Source organism: Dermacentor andersoni, chromosome 10 (genome assembly GCF_023375885.2).
Source record: "Dermacentor andersoni chromosome 10, qqDerAnde1_hic_scaffold, whole genome shotgun sequence".
Taxonomy (NCBI): domain Eukaryota; kingdom Metazoa; phylum Arthropoda; class Arachnida; order Ixodida; family Ixodidae; genus Dermacentor; species Dermacentor andersoni.
This window is the reverse complement of record NC_092823.1, coordinates 94,717,476-94,732,159: the sequence shown is the minus strand read 5'-3', so window position 1 is coordinate 94,732,159 and position 14,684 is coordinate 94,717,476. Positions and strand designations below refer to the sequence as shown.

The 14,684-nt window shown below is 43.2% G+C and overlaps 1 long non-coding RNA gene across 1 annotated transcript; it reads right to left on the bottom strand.

The window, feature by feature from the left end:
* Positions 1 to 2,482: 2,482 nt before the first annotated feature.
* LOC129380263 (uncharacterized) lies at positions 2,483 to 13,660 on the bottom strand. Its single transcript, XR_008608283.2, has 3 exons — positions 13,621 to 13,660; positions 8,371 to 8,565; positions 2,483 to 2,595 (listed from the first exon to the last, which is right to left on the bottom strand). It is a non-coding gene; the product is annotated as an uncharacterized lncRNA (long non-coding RNA).
* Positions 13,661 to 14,684: the final 1,024 nt, after the last annotated feature.

Here is a 14,684-nt window from a genome sequence, read left to right as displayed (position 1 = left end):
CATGGGCAGGACCCGTAATGAGGAGGGAAGATAACCGATGGTCATTAAGAGTTACGGAATGGATTCCAAGGGAAGGAAGGCGTAGCAGAGGGCGGCAGAAAGTTAGGTGGGCGGATGAGATTAAGAAGTTTGCAGGGACAACATGGCCACAATTAGTACATGACCGGGGTAGTTGGAGAAGTATGGGAGAGGCCTTTGCCCTGCAGTGGGCATAACCAGGCTGATGATGATGATGATTGACCCTCAGATTATTGCAAACAGGCTCGTATCCCAGACCGGCTTTATTCCACAAGCTTTATCCCGTCACCTATGCCACTAGTACTTGCAGGCACTGCAATGACTTAGCTAGACTAGACCACATGTTGAGGCGTTGCCCCTCGTTACGCGGCACACAACAAATCAATAAGGACAAGTGGCTCTCCACTATCAAGAGCCCGGATGCCGGGGCGCAACTATGGCCTGTCCAGAGGGCCCACGATGCGGCGGTCGGGCATGGCCTGACTGCCCCAACGTGGCAGCTGCCCGCAGCGCGCTGAGTTAAAGTTTCATTAAAGTTTTGCGTCCATCCATGCCTCCTTAAGCATACTCACCACGCGAAGCACAGAAAAGCGAAAATGAGGTGAGACAATAATGAAACAAGATTTAATATGTAGGCAGATTCCGAAGTTTGACATGCATGGTGTAACACCTGGTGTAACTAACGCAGCTTTGCTGTTAGACCACCTTCGCAGACAGGAAGGGGCCATGATTTGTTTGCGTACATTTTGTAAGACGCATAGTGTCCTAAATTGATTTTGTGCCATGTGACATGTTTGAGGCGGCTTCAAGTGTTGCTGCATTGTTTCAAGCTGTAATGCCGTGTTTCTTTCTTTTGGTTCTTTTACAGTAGTATAATAAATAAAAGAGAGCACAACATAATATTTCAATGTAAACGGTCAGTGTGTCCTGTTTTAGTGCGAATCAAATACAGGCGAATATTATAAGGAATTGCGAACAGAAAGGTCCGAAGCAAACGCCCATTCAGTGAAGACATCCCATTCCAAAGGGTCAAGCAGAATTTAGAGCCTAGTCGTTAAACTAGGAGCACGCAAACATGTGTGCCCTCTGCACTGTCTTTAAAGTGTTTCTCAATACATAAAAGCAAAGAATTGTGTGTTTCCCCGTTCATTGCTACTGCACATCTCACTGGCACCTCGTCATTCACCTCCAGTAGTACGTGTCCTTTATTCTTGCATTTTTTTCTCTACGTGTGCGTTCTTGTAAGTTCAGTTCTCTTTGTTGGTGCCCCAATTTTCGGGCGGACAAAATTCCTGACAGTGAATTGGTGAACAATTGTGAAGGTTTTTCTAGGCATAGCCTGACATAGTCTTCAATAGGAAACTACTGTTGGTAGAAAAATAATTCTATTGGACATTCTGCGTAGCTTATATATTTGGAACTCGGAATAAAAAAGTGAATGACAATAAGAAATGACCACACACAACAGCCACGCGGCTAAGGCATAGATTTATTGAAAATAAATTTTTAAATATATCCTACATTCAAAAGTCCGTACACGCGACAGCCGTTAATCCTTTCGGCCGTGGCGGTATTATTGGACGGCATTACATAAAACTTCCCACACAGTTCATAATACATATAAAAAGAAAAGAGTTCAGCTTTCTTCGTGACCCCTAAGGTAACCTGCAGGCAATTTCCAGAAGTTTAGGGCGAATAGTGCAATGCAACTACTGTATTGCGAAAAAAGGAATCGAAGAACTCAAAACTGGCAACACCATTACTTTCACTTCAGTAAGCCGTCAGCGCCAAATGAAATGGGCACCTGTCGTCATATATTTCTTTCACATTAGAAATACGAGTTATTCAATTACAAGCAAGGTTATTTTCGCGACTCATTTAATAGTGCATTTTTCTGTACGCGAATTAGGCGGCATTAGCACCCAGTGATTTTAAAACTGAGATTCAGAATAGTGAATTGGATTTCTTTCATGTTACCTAGTGCGTTTTATATAAGCATATTTGGGATATTTCTTGCTTTCTGGAGTATAAGCTCGTTCGGGACTGTGATTGAGGTGAAATTGTGATAAACTCTATGGGACATTGAGGTGCGTGCAGATTATTGACTGACCATTAACACCAAAGCAAACTAATTGAACTGAACGTGTACGTTTTTCAAAGGGTGCGCTGATTCACCACCTTTGACTTCTGGTGGGGTCATTTGACACCATAACGGTAACATCGGTAGCAATTGTGAAATTTAAAAAAAATATATTCTTGTGTCATCATTCTTAGAGCTTTCACACTGAGCTGTTAAGTAAAAAAATGCCTTAAGGAAGAAATTCAGGCCCGAGAGGGTTAACATGAATGATTCAAACAGAAAATTCTTGCATCATGAGTGCTCTAATATTGTGGTGAACTGTGACAGCGATATACCGTGACATCAATAAAATTAAATAATTGGTATGAAATCAGGACACAAAAATAAATGCAAAATCTTTTATTGAGCAAAATTTTCATAAGGATCCCCAAAACCACTTTGAATAATTTCCACGTGCTGCCTCCGGTGTGATATCCAGAATATTGTCATACAGAAACCTGCAATCAATTTTAAACAAGCACATTAGAGTAAGTAAATCGAATTGTGCGTACTCAATATAATTCCACTAACTCTACACATGTACTCGGAAGAGTCTTTTTTATAATCTGTTTTCTGTATTTTGCCATTTGGTTTTGCTCTGGTTTCATCATCGAAGATAATCGTTTTTCACCTTACATATAAAATACAGTGTTAGTGAGTGCGTCATGTGGGTGTGCGCAAATGTGTTATTGTAATTTAGCAGAACACAGTAATTTAAATATAATATATAGTACACGCATCGCCATCAGCCTACTTGTGTTCTGTTTACTACAGCAGGAAGGGCCCTCTCAGTGTTTTACAATTAGCCCTGTTCAGCACTAGCTGATTCAAACTTGTGCCCGCAAATTTGCTAATTTCATCATCACGCTTAGATTTCCGCAGTCAGAAGCGCAGTCACCCAACCTGCGACGGCGATTCTCTTCTTTCTGCACCCATTATGGGCGACCGGTTATCTGGCCAACACCACACATAGCCTGCCCAGCTTCGTGTTGTTTTCCTAATATCCACTAGAATATCGGCTAATCCCATTTGCTTCCTGTCCACACCGCTTTATTCTTGCTTATTAACATTACGCCTAAAATTTTAGTTCGATTGCTTCTTGCGTGGTCCTTAACTTGTCGAGCTTCTTTGTTAACCTCCAAATTTCTGCTCTATATGTTACCACCAGCAGAATGCAATGATTATACACTTTTCGTTTCAACGACAGTGGCAGGCATCCAGTCACGATGTGGTAACGGCTGTTCTATGTAGTTTTATCTGTTTTTATTCTTATATCAATTTCCTTCTCATGAGCAATGTGCCTGTGAGTAATTGACCTAGATAAACGTACTCCTGCCCCAGCTTTAGCGGCTGACGGGCGATAAACAATTCTTGGTAAATTACTAGGCTAATGGAGAACTTTGTAATCTGCATACTATTCGTCAAATTATTTCGGTTAAGTCACTCAATCATTTGTTGCAATTCATCCCGAGCGTGGCTGAACAGGTTGAAGTGATTTGCAAACCCAAGGTTCTTGGAGATATTAGCTGTCCATCCTCACTCCTAAACCTTTCCTGTCCAACTCATTGAGTACTTACTCTAAGTGTACATTGAAAAGCATTGCAGGTATTGTGTCTTCTCCGACCCCTTTTTTTTTGGTAGACAATTTTCTACTTTTCTTGAGTAGTACCAAAGTAGCTGTGGGATCTTTGAAGATGGTTCGCATGATATACGCGTAGGCACCCGGTACTCCTTGCTTGCACAGTGCCTCCATGGCTGTTGGTATCTCTAGTGAGTTAATTCCCTTTTTATAATCCACGCTTGCGATATTGAGAAGTTTATTGTACATAGCAGTTTTCTCAGTTTACTAATTCATGACATGGAGGTGAGTCAGAACGGAATATTCCTTCCTGAAGCAAGCCTGTTCGTTTAGTAGACGTAGGTCAATTGCTGCCCTGATTCTAATGGACATCATCTTGAATATCTTATACAACACTGAAAGCAATCTAATGGACCTATCATTCTTGAGTTCTTAAACATCTCCCGTCTTATCGTTTGGTATAATGTGGTATTCTTCCTGCTCTCTCGTACAAGCTTCAAGTAGTTAGGAATTCCGTATAAATCACCGAAAGCTTTTCCAGCAACATATCTCCTCCATCTTTGAATAAATGTTTGTTTCTTCATGCACTTTTCCCTGAAACATGTCCACGCAGGGCAATTCTAATTTCATCGCTACTTGTAGAAGGAGCCTCTCTATCGTGTTCTTCTTCAAATGAAGTTTTCGTTTCTTTACAGGGAATCGTACACGTCAGTAGGTTGTTAATCACCAAGCTGTTTTCCTGCCTGAATGTTGTCTTTGTCATTCATACATGAGGTAGATCATTGATTGCGTTGCTACTTTCACCATTCTTGCATTTCTTGCGTCGTTGATCAGCGGTTTCAAGCTTTATACCACTTAGTAGCACAATACTCTTGACTATGTGTAGAACAAATGTCGTGTATTAGCGACAAACAGTCGGCATTTTTCGATGGCACCGCTGTTGCCCACATATTGGCACTGCTATTGCGCTGATGTTGCCGTCTAATGTAGCGCCTACTAGTACTTCTACGCGAGCGTCTCGTCACGGATCAACAGCGCACAAAAATGAGGCAGACTAATAAAACAAAAGGCGCCGCAGGACCTGCTGTCTCTTTTTATTCTGCGCCTTTTTTGTGGGATGTTTATCTCGCCTTCCGACGTGAGTTTTTTAATCATGGCATTTTCCGGACCAAAACAACGATCTCATTCTACGGGACGCCGTAGTGGGGGATTCCGAAAATTTCGACCGACAGAGGTTCTTTATCATGCACCTAAATCTAAGTACACGGGTGTTTTCGTGTTTCACGCCAATCGAAAGGCGGCCGTCCTCTCCGGAATTCGATATCACGACCCCCTGCATAGCAGCCCAACACCGTGGGCACTCAGCAACCACGGCGGGTTCGCCATGCCATTTAAAGATGAAAGAAAGAAACCTAATCCGCCCCAATTCCTCTTCCTATTTCTTGGATAGTTGGAGCCTTCCTTAAAGGGCAGGGCGATAGAGCCGCCGCATAGCACTGATTTACCGTAGCATTTGCCCCTCTCCTCTCCGGGTGCCATGACGGCGGGCGTCCTCCCATAATTCGATGTGCGACCATGGAGTGTTCGCCACTCGGGCACACATTCTCTGGTGATGCGAGGGTAACCTTCCCCCACAATCATTGCTGCCAGCTCCCTCCGAGGAGGGTTGGAACCAGCTGCTGACAAGAGCAGACAAGAAAACGCAACTCGCACTCGTCTCGTGGGCCCAAGAGGTTGCCCCCACCTGGGAGCCACACTAGGCCTACCTGCCCTAACTTCCTACCCTACAGCGGCAAATAAAGTTGCTTCTCTCTCTCTCTCTCTGGCGAGAACAGCCAAAGCGGTTATGTCCATCTTGTCTTGGGCTTGCTGTCACGTACAAACAAATGACAGTTTCGCAGGCAAAGCGATGCAATGCCACCGATAACAAGGTGTAGCGTTGCAAGGTATACTCCTGGAAGTTCTTTCGTGGTTATAATTTGGAAAGTTCCACTCGTCTCTTGATAAACCCCCATACTGGTTTCGAGCCATGAGTTTGGCAACAAGAACGACTCCACTCATTGCCTATTTCTTGGCCACTCTCCTTGTAGGGAGGTATGATCCAGGAATTAGTTATGTAACAACAACAACGATTACTCGAACGAGTTTGCAACTACACGCGGGGCTACCCATTGGCGCAACGCAGCGCGTAATGCAAATAATGCTAGATAGAAAGAACAGCGCACTGACCAATAGAAAGCGTCGCTTGCATTCGAGAACTCCTTACGGTTATTGACTGCTGAGGTAAACACCGGTCGCCCTATATATATATATATATATATATATATATATATATATATATATACCAGCAGAAAAGCAGTTCTGGGTCCGGGTACATATTCACAGTGAAGTAGACGCGCGTATGAAGCAGCTTATTGACGTTTCGGCCGGGGTCCGGCCTTCATCAGAATCGAGTAGTTGTATCAATTATATATATATATATATATATATATATATATATATGTATGTGTGTGTGTGTGTGTGTGTGTGTGTGTGTGTGTGTGTGTGTGTGTGTGTGTGTGTGTGTGTGTGTGTGTGTGTGTGTGTGTGTGTGTGTGTGTGTGTGTGTGTGTGTGTGTGTGTGTGTGTGTGTGTGTGTGTGTGTGTGTGTGTGTGTGTGTGTGTGTGTGTGTGTGTGTGTGTGTGTGTGTGTGTGTGTGTGTGTGTGTGTGTGTGTGTGTGTGTGTGTGTGTGTGTGTGTGTGTGTGTGTGTGTGTGTGTGTGTGTGTGTGTGTGTGTGTGTGTGTGTGTGTGTGTGTGTGTGTGTGTGTGTGTGTGTGTGTGTGTGTGTGTGTGTGTGTGTGTGTGTGTGTGTGTGTGTGTGTGTGTGTGTGTGTGTGTGTGTGTGTGTGTGTGTGTGTGTGTGTGTGTGTGTGTGTGTGTGTGTGTGTGTGTGTGTGTGTGTGTGTGTGTGTGTGTGTGTGTGTGTGTGTGTGTGTGTGTGTGTGTGTGTGTGTGTGTGTGTGTGTGTGTGTGTGTGTGTGTGTGTGTGTGTGTGTGTGTGTGTGTGTGTGTGTGTGTGTGTGTGTGTGTGTGTGTGTGTGTGTGTGTGTGTGTGTGTGTGTGTGTGTGTGTGTGTGTGTGTGTGTGTGTGTGTGTGTGTGTGTGTGTGTGTGTGTGTGTGTGTGTGTGTGTGTGTGTGTGTGTGTGTGTGTGTGTGTGTGTGTGTGTGTGTGTGTGTGTGTGTGTGTGTGTGTGTGTGTGTGTGCGCGCGCGCGTGCGTGTGTGTGTGTGTGTGTGCGAATGAAAAGAAGGGGCACCAAGGGGCCCGATTTTTAATAAGCACACCTTAAGGCGCCAAAAATAAAACAAGGACACCAAGGACAACATAAGGTAAATTACCTGTACATAGTAATTGAAATAAAAAATTATAATTCAATTGAAATTGATGTGGGCCAAAAAACAACTGTTCGCAGGTAGTATACGAGCCCACGTCTTCTCAATATGCGTGCGATGCTCGTACCAGTTCAGCTACCGCGCCGACGTCTTGCCATTTACTTGCTGGGGTATTTAGGTTATATATTAACAGATAGAAGAAGGGAAAAAGAGGGGTTCGGTTTTCGCTAATCGTGACCATATAAAGCCAACAGACAATGAAGCAAAGGAAAACATTGGGAAAATTAGCTACGGTTGAAATTGTGATGTAGAATCTAATAAAGGAAAGGGAATTGAAAGTTAACGAAAAAATAAGTTGCCGCCCTTGAGAGCCTAACCCACTACTTCGGCATTACGCGAGGGTCATGGCATGTGTGTCGAATCAGGCAGCCTTGATGTCATTAGGTAGCAGACGACGGTTGTTTAGCCACGTGCCTGCTGTCCTAAGTTCGCGTGGTACGTGATCCTATGGGGCAACAAAGGATGTTCCACATCGGCCAACCGTGGCTCTGAGTGGCACTGGCTAACAGTTCCTAAACTATATGAACTGAACATATATGAACTGAACATAAACTTTGCTGAAAGATCGACCAGCTTCACAGGCAGCGTCTTCTTACGCAGCCCGCATCTGTGTCCAACAAAGCCTTCTTGAGCATCGCCACCACGTTTGTCTTTGACCCCCTGCTCTCTCATGAAATAGAGCATGCATAGGTGGCTCAGAAAACTTTTTCTAAAGTCCCCTGGAGGGCCACCGTCCTCGTGTTTGGCTCCACACGGTCAGAATGTGATAGAGAAAAAAGTTAGTCAAGCAACACGTCCTTTCCGTGAAATTTAGATGGCGCCACCCCCCCCCTTATTACGGTGAAATAAATGTACCTCCAACCTGCATTAAGGGTGTGACAAGACTACCACCTCAGACTTCCTCGCAACTGTGGGCAGCTGTAACGCTATACCCAGCACTACGCCACTATATGTGATTGCTTTTTAATGAGGATATGTCATGATCAATCCTCGGACCACATAGAAGTCCAGGTTATTGTTTTGACCAACAACGTCTTTGCTATTTTTGGCTACATTGGCATTCAGGGGACGCACTTGTATTAGGACCAAACGTCATCTGCCTTTTACGTTTATAATGCTCACGCAATCAACGTTTAATGCAGAAGTAAATTTTTTTGTTGTGTTAAATCTGCCTGTCCTTTACCTAGGCTAAGTGTATGTGTTGAAAGTAGTTACTCACCTTTGCGGTTTGTTCTTCAATCTTCATCTGAATTATCCAGCCCGCAGAAGTGATAGCAATCATCGAGACTCCCGAAACTGTTACAGCTGTAGCTTTCGCCTTCAGCCTCCTCGCACTCTTGTGTTTTATTGTCGAAGTAGAATACTGGAAGCCTTAAATAACTATGCTTAATGTTTTGTGGGCAGCTCCTGCACACTGCAGTCAGAACACAGCCGAAACTCCAGGTCAGAATACCAGCATCCCAAATTGATCTTACTATTTCTGCACCATTGTGCAGATGAAGTAAAAAAAAAAACTTGTGAGCCTCAAATGCACATTATTTCTTTCGCGCACTCCGAAATGTAGCGGAAGAAACGCTTTAATGAGACTGAATTGCAATCGCATGGCTAATCTTCATCACATCTAGCGATAAATTTTACCATTGATCCACAATAGTAACATACTTTGTTTTCTCTTTGTCTGAGTTTAGAGCTCCCGTGATACTTCTGAAAACGAATCCCACAGCAAGACTTTAAACACAGCTGGCAAACACGTATCGTAATATTGCTCTAGTTTGTCTTCAACTTTCCCAAAATAATTTTCAGATCATGTTGAAAAATATAAGGAGTACGAATATAAATGCTTAAATTCCTCTGACGATTATGGGGAACACTGTAGTGTCGGAATGTCATTCACAACCTTGAATTTTTTAGCATGTACCAAAGTGTTCATGTTTTGCATGTACTTAAGTACTCAAGCATTTGCATTTCGCCAGCGTGAAAATGCAGCCGCCGAGCCAGTGATCAAACCCGCAATCACAAGCTCGGCAGTGCAACGCCACAGTCAAAGCGCCATACCGCGTCGGGAAACTGTACTAGCTTTAAACCATACAATAAATCACACTGTAACATATCGACGGCGCGAACAGCAAGTACAGAAACTTGAGAGACGGAACTAAATTTTTGCTGTACAATGTTATTTCGACTGGTGACCGCGTAGCGATTCACCTCATAACAGAAGGTATGCGATTACATTAGAAAGTACGATAATATATGGCATAAAACCTAGACAAGTTATCCCACTTATTTGAGTGTAAGGCGTTCGGTTATCACAAAAGTAGGCAGTTGTGCTAGCGCCAACATATAACTAACGGGATGAAAATTTCCGTTTACTGAGCCTCTTATCATGGCGTTGTCCAAATAATCGTATATCAGTGCTCTAAGGAAAGAGATAGGATATGACAATTTCCTTTGTTAGGGGCTCCATTTTGTTTTCCATTAATTCCCTTTACGTGTACGCAAAGCACGGTACTCAAGCGCTTACGTATTACGCCTAAATGGAAAGACAAAATCGGGAAGTCATTGCCGTAAGCCTGTCTCCTTTTCTTTGCTCTCCAGATGGACATTTTTACGCTACATGGGAATATTCCTTGTAATTTGCATCGAACGACGTTCGTATTTCTAGCATTTATTTTGCTGCTTTTCGGATAAATGGATGTTGTCGCAAAAACAATCGCCAAGTATAAGGCAGCTGGCCAGAAAAATAGACTCACAAATTTGCACTCTAACCGCGCACATGCCCAACAGCGTTACGATATGCCCGCCAGCAGTACGAATTTGCCTTCTAGACTAAGGCACGAAAACTTTCTTAAGTTCCGTTGCTAGTTGCGCGTTTGCCCACAAGATTTTTCCCACCCTGCTCCTCCTAACTTTTGTCACTAAATTTCACTTGGTGATGTGCACAGCATCGGCAAGACAGACATTTGGACGAGATGTCGCGCATATTCTTAAGCCTGAGTCCTCAGTCTCCACTTCATCTTCCTGCGCACCCGCATCTTGCAGAGCGCGCGTCCCAGTCGTAACTACTTTCTCTGACTCGTGACACCTAGTGGCAATACCTACTCTTTATTCAACGGCTTTTGGGATTGAATTATTTCGGGCAAGATTTGTGGATGTCTTTCAATGGTTTAAGCAGCAAGGACAGTGTGTCCTACGACTGTCAAGATTTCGCCCATATTTGCTGCTAACTCATGGGAATGGCGCGAACCTTTTCTGGACTTCGAAGAGATAAGTATCATCTGACTTTCCGTGCAAACGGCATGTTAAATTTTTGGACGAGCATTACAGCTATGAAAAACTTATTCAAATGAATTATTCCTACTCGAAGAAGGTCTTTGCCAGTATATTTCTGCGTGCATTTTATTCACTGACCCATAGGGTCCTGTAAGGTAAAACTATTCTCCTCAGATTTTATCGCAGTTTCTTGACGTCAGTTTTCCTGACCGCCAACGTAGATATTGGACCGTAGCCCCCAGATTCCTTTGAACATTCCAATGAAACGCCGTGCGGATTTACAGGTCACATTTGTTTGCTTTCACAGTGAATGGCACTGCATACCATGACAGGTTTTTAGGATCTAATTGGTTGTTAAGAAGAGAAGAGAGCGCAGAAGTGGAGAGTGTTTCAACGGGGCCAAGCTTGCGCAGTGGAAGTAGAGTGCAGAGTGAGGGAAGTAGTGACAGCGCGTAAGATTGGCCTGCGTCCCCAGCCTAACTTGTGGTGGCGGGTTCAAAATCGCAGCTGCATGAAACGGTCAGGTAAAATAGTTGCTAAAACATATCAACAGTGAGGTAGAGCTCGCAGGAACGAAGTCATGTACGTGTCGAAACAACTAAAGCACGTTATACTGCCACCTGAAATTGTTTACTATAGGCAAAAAAAAAAATATTTTCTACCCGGCAGCTCGAAGTGCCCAGTACCACAGGTATTGGGCTGTAAGGGCAGCCATGTTATATTCCATTTGGAAAGGAAAGTCTCCGGCTGTTTTGAGAACAAAATATTGTTCTGGCATATTAACGCACTTATGTTCACACACGCCATTTTGACGGGATTATTTTTTGTGCGTTTGTGACGTCGCGTTGCACACAGGGAAAGTTGGCCCAGCCTGAAATTTTTTTACGTATAGCAATGTGTTAATTGCAAAAAAATGTGTAGAGATTAACCTTAGTTTTTTTTTATGTTCGGCCTAGTGTTTGCTGATTATTGTCCGCACGTGCCTCATATCAGATGCGACGATTTCATAAAATTGTGACGTTGCACAAAAGAAAAACAGGCGAAATAGCCATGGTCACAAAATGCTTGAACAGTTGGGGAAGGCAGAAGGCTAATCGCAGAAATGGAATAGAAACTGGTTGTAATCGCTTTACGGTATAGTGCGCCTAATGTCCACTATTTTATGCAAATGGTGCCACTTCACTGTTGCACCTGCAGCAGCACAGGAGCACCATATCCTAACTTCCATATTATATTATTTGCGTATTTTTTAGTGGGCCTGGTGTATGAGAAATGTCATCCTGCAATCTTTCAGATGAGCAACAAATTCAGCTATCATATGTTTGCCGAAGAATGTCGTAGTAGAACTGTGTAACGGGAAAACATTTAGGTGTCCGCATCAGAGAAGGAGGTTAAAATGAAGTATATAATTTAATACTAAATTGAGTAAAAATAGATAAGAAATTTACACTGGAGCTGTTAGAACCTCGCTGGGTTTCTTTTTGCGTACGCAGCTTCGCCGAGCTTGTTGTTAAAAGCCGAGCTTGTATTAAGCCGAGCTTAATAGAAGCTCGGCTCAATAGAAGCCGAGCTTATAATATTGTTAAAATTCCTAGTGTTACTTTAGCGCAACAAGGTCAAATGATTCCAGGACATCGCGTTGTCTGTAAAGCAAAATTTTTATTTGGAAGCGCACAGCTCTAGAATCTAGCAGCGGCCCTCTTAACGGTGCATAGCAATTGCAATATTATTTTCAGCTGGTGTTATTTAGGCAAAGTGGAAAATTGTTCTTTAAGCAAATTTAATATGGTAATCATGTTCAAAACTTCATTAGTGCACTTATTGTGTAACATCTTACAAAGTAAAACGTTTCATAAGCGACAGCTTGCACGTAAACGAAAACCCTCCAAAATTAACATGCACTATAAAAGTGAGTAACAGTATTTGGCGATGGGTATCCGAATACTTATATTAGACAAAGATGAATATTATCTATGCGTATATAAACTTCATCGAAGGCACCTGTATTCATCTATCGCCAAGGAAATTCAAGAGTTTCAACTTATTAGCATGTGGCACGGACTGCCTGGCTCTTAATGACGTCGCTAAGTGCTCTCGAAGAGGCAATGCAAAGAAAGTGCAGATTCAGAGCACATTTGTGAGAGGTTTGTCAGCTTTAGGCAGTAATAATAGCGCCTCTCTAAGAGCAACACAGACGGAAGCTTTTGAAACAATTCTTGGGCCCGGCACGCGCTTTGCGGCTTTCTAGAACGCTGATGACGGCGCATTTGATTCCGGTAGATAGCGTCGCGATGCAATTCGGTCTACGCTCCCTCGTTCTGGGCCCTTTGTTTCCGGTAGTGCATGCTGGCAATACTTAAACAGTTGTGTTCTCACGTCTAAATTATATTTAAAGATGGCAGCACACATTGTTGTCGTGATGTGTTGGTGGTAGATGGCATGACAGCATGACGACGACTGGCCTAAGCCGATGCAATGGTGAGAAAACATTTAATGGCGCCGCTGTGCCGGCGGCAGGACAATTAAGAAGGCGTAACGATTGCGGAACCATGACAGCGGGAACAATTTGGCACGACAATGGCAGCGCACTCTTGCTTTCTTCTCCGTTCGTTTACTTCTCTGAGGCGTGACGATTTTCAGGTCGTTTGCCTTCGTATTTGGCAAATCACGTGTCTTTGCGCTAGTTGATATGTGTTCAAGCATGGCGAGCTGGCGGGACAAAACATCGCGTTTTGATAACGGTAGCACACGAGGTCAATGCATCCCGCAACCGCTCACACGTGCGGGGCTAATACGTGACTAAGTGCCACTACCAGAGAGAGCATCTACATTTTTAGGCGGCACAAGGCTCTCTCGCAAAAGCACGTGCTAGTTGCACTAGTTGCACTACTGTAAGTAAGCACTAGTGGAAGTAAGCACTAGTTGGCGTTCTGTCATGAACGCAACTAGTTTCATTACTGCCACGAGTCCTTTGCATAGGCTTCTTTCTATCGGCAAATTCCGGTCACCTACCGCGATAATCACCGGAAAAGACAAAGAGCTATCATTAGAATGCCCATAGGCCAGAGGTATGCTATTGCCATTAACCAGTGCACAAAACCTCCATCTGGAAAAATTATTATCTTTAAAAATATTGTTCTGGTCTACTGCACACAAAGATTCAGGCTATAAAGAATAATTACATATGAATATAACTTACTGTCAGGGTATACGCAAGTGTGGTTTCGTTTATCACATACTGAAAGAGAAGAAAAGTGAATTAATTTATACATTTGCAAATCTTGCTTTGAGAACTGCTTTCCTTAGGGATTTCTAAGATTTAGCAATTGTCACAGCTGTTAAAGCAAAATGCTTAAACTGTTTATATGGGAATAGGTTTCGCTTTAGCGTGACCATTTTATGTAAATATCGCGGGGCACGACCTGGCGCAAGATGCCAAGGGTGTAATATCTCTTATATGCTTTAAATACTGATACCGTATCGTGGCATTGTCTTTCGCTAACGCGAACTATTACATCGTTGGCTAAACTCGGAAAGATGTCATTTTGTCTACGCGTATATTGCTTCAGGTGTTTGAAGAAAACTCAATTGTAAAAGCGAACCTCCCGGACAGCTGGGAGTAAAGCAAGCTACTGCCTCCCAATTGGGGGCAAAGCAGTTGGTTCCGTAAAGGCGAGTTGTATATTTTCAAAGACAATCTACAATAGGGTAAATAGTTATGATTGGTCAATTGCAGTTTTATAGCCTTACTATCGTTACGTTAGCCTAGAGATTTACAAATACATAAACATAGAAAGGTCAAACCTCCCCTGCTTCTCCCGGAATTCTGGACCGATACTTCAGCGCGACCACACTACTGTGACGTTATAGATTTCAAGATATTTTCACGTGACTGTGTTTTTTCAGGGTTAATAAGTTTGCAACATTACCTTTCTGAATATCTTAGTTATCGAAGTCTACAATGTGGCTTTTTTCGAACTATAGTTACTACGCCCGCGCATACGCTGCCCGAATTGTCACGTCGAGTGATTCTAGGAACATCAAGACCGCGCCGGCATCGGTATTTTGTTCTTTCGCATCTTGGGATTTACCGACTCTTCTTTCGCAGTGAAAGTGACCATTCTGCTATTGTGAAAGTGTAATTCACTAATACGTCTTCAGTTCGCATTTTCTTTGTCGCAATACTGTTCTTGGAAAGAGCACAGCTTCTATCAGTTACCGTGTTCTCTGATTGCAGGAATTTTTCTCGATAAAGAAAATCAA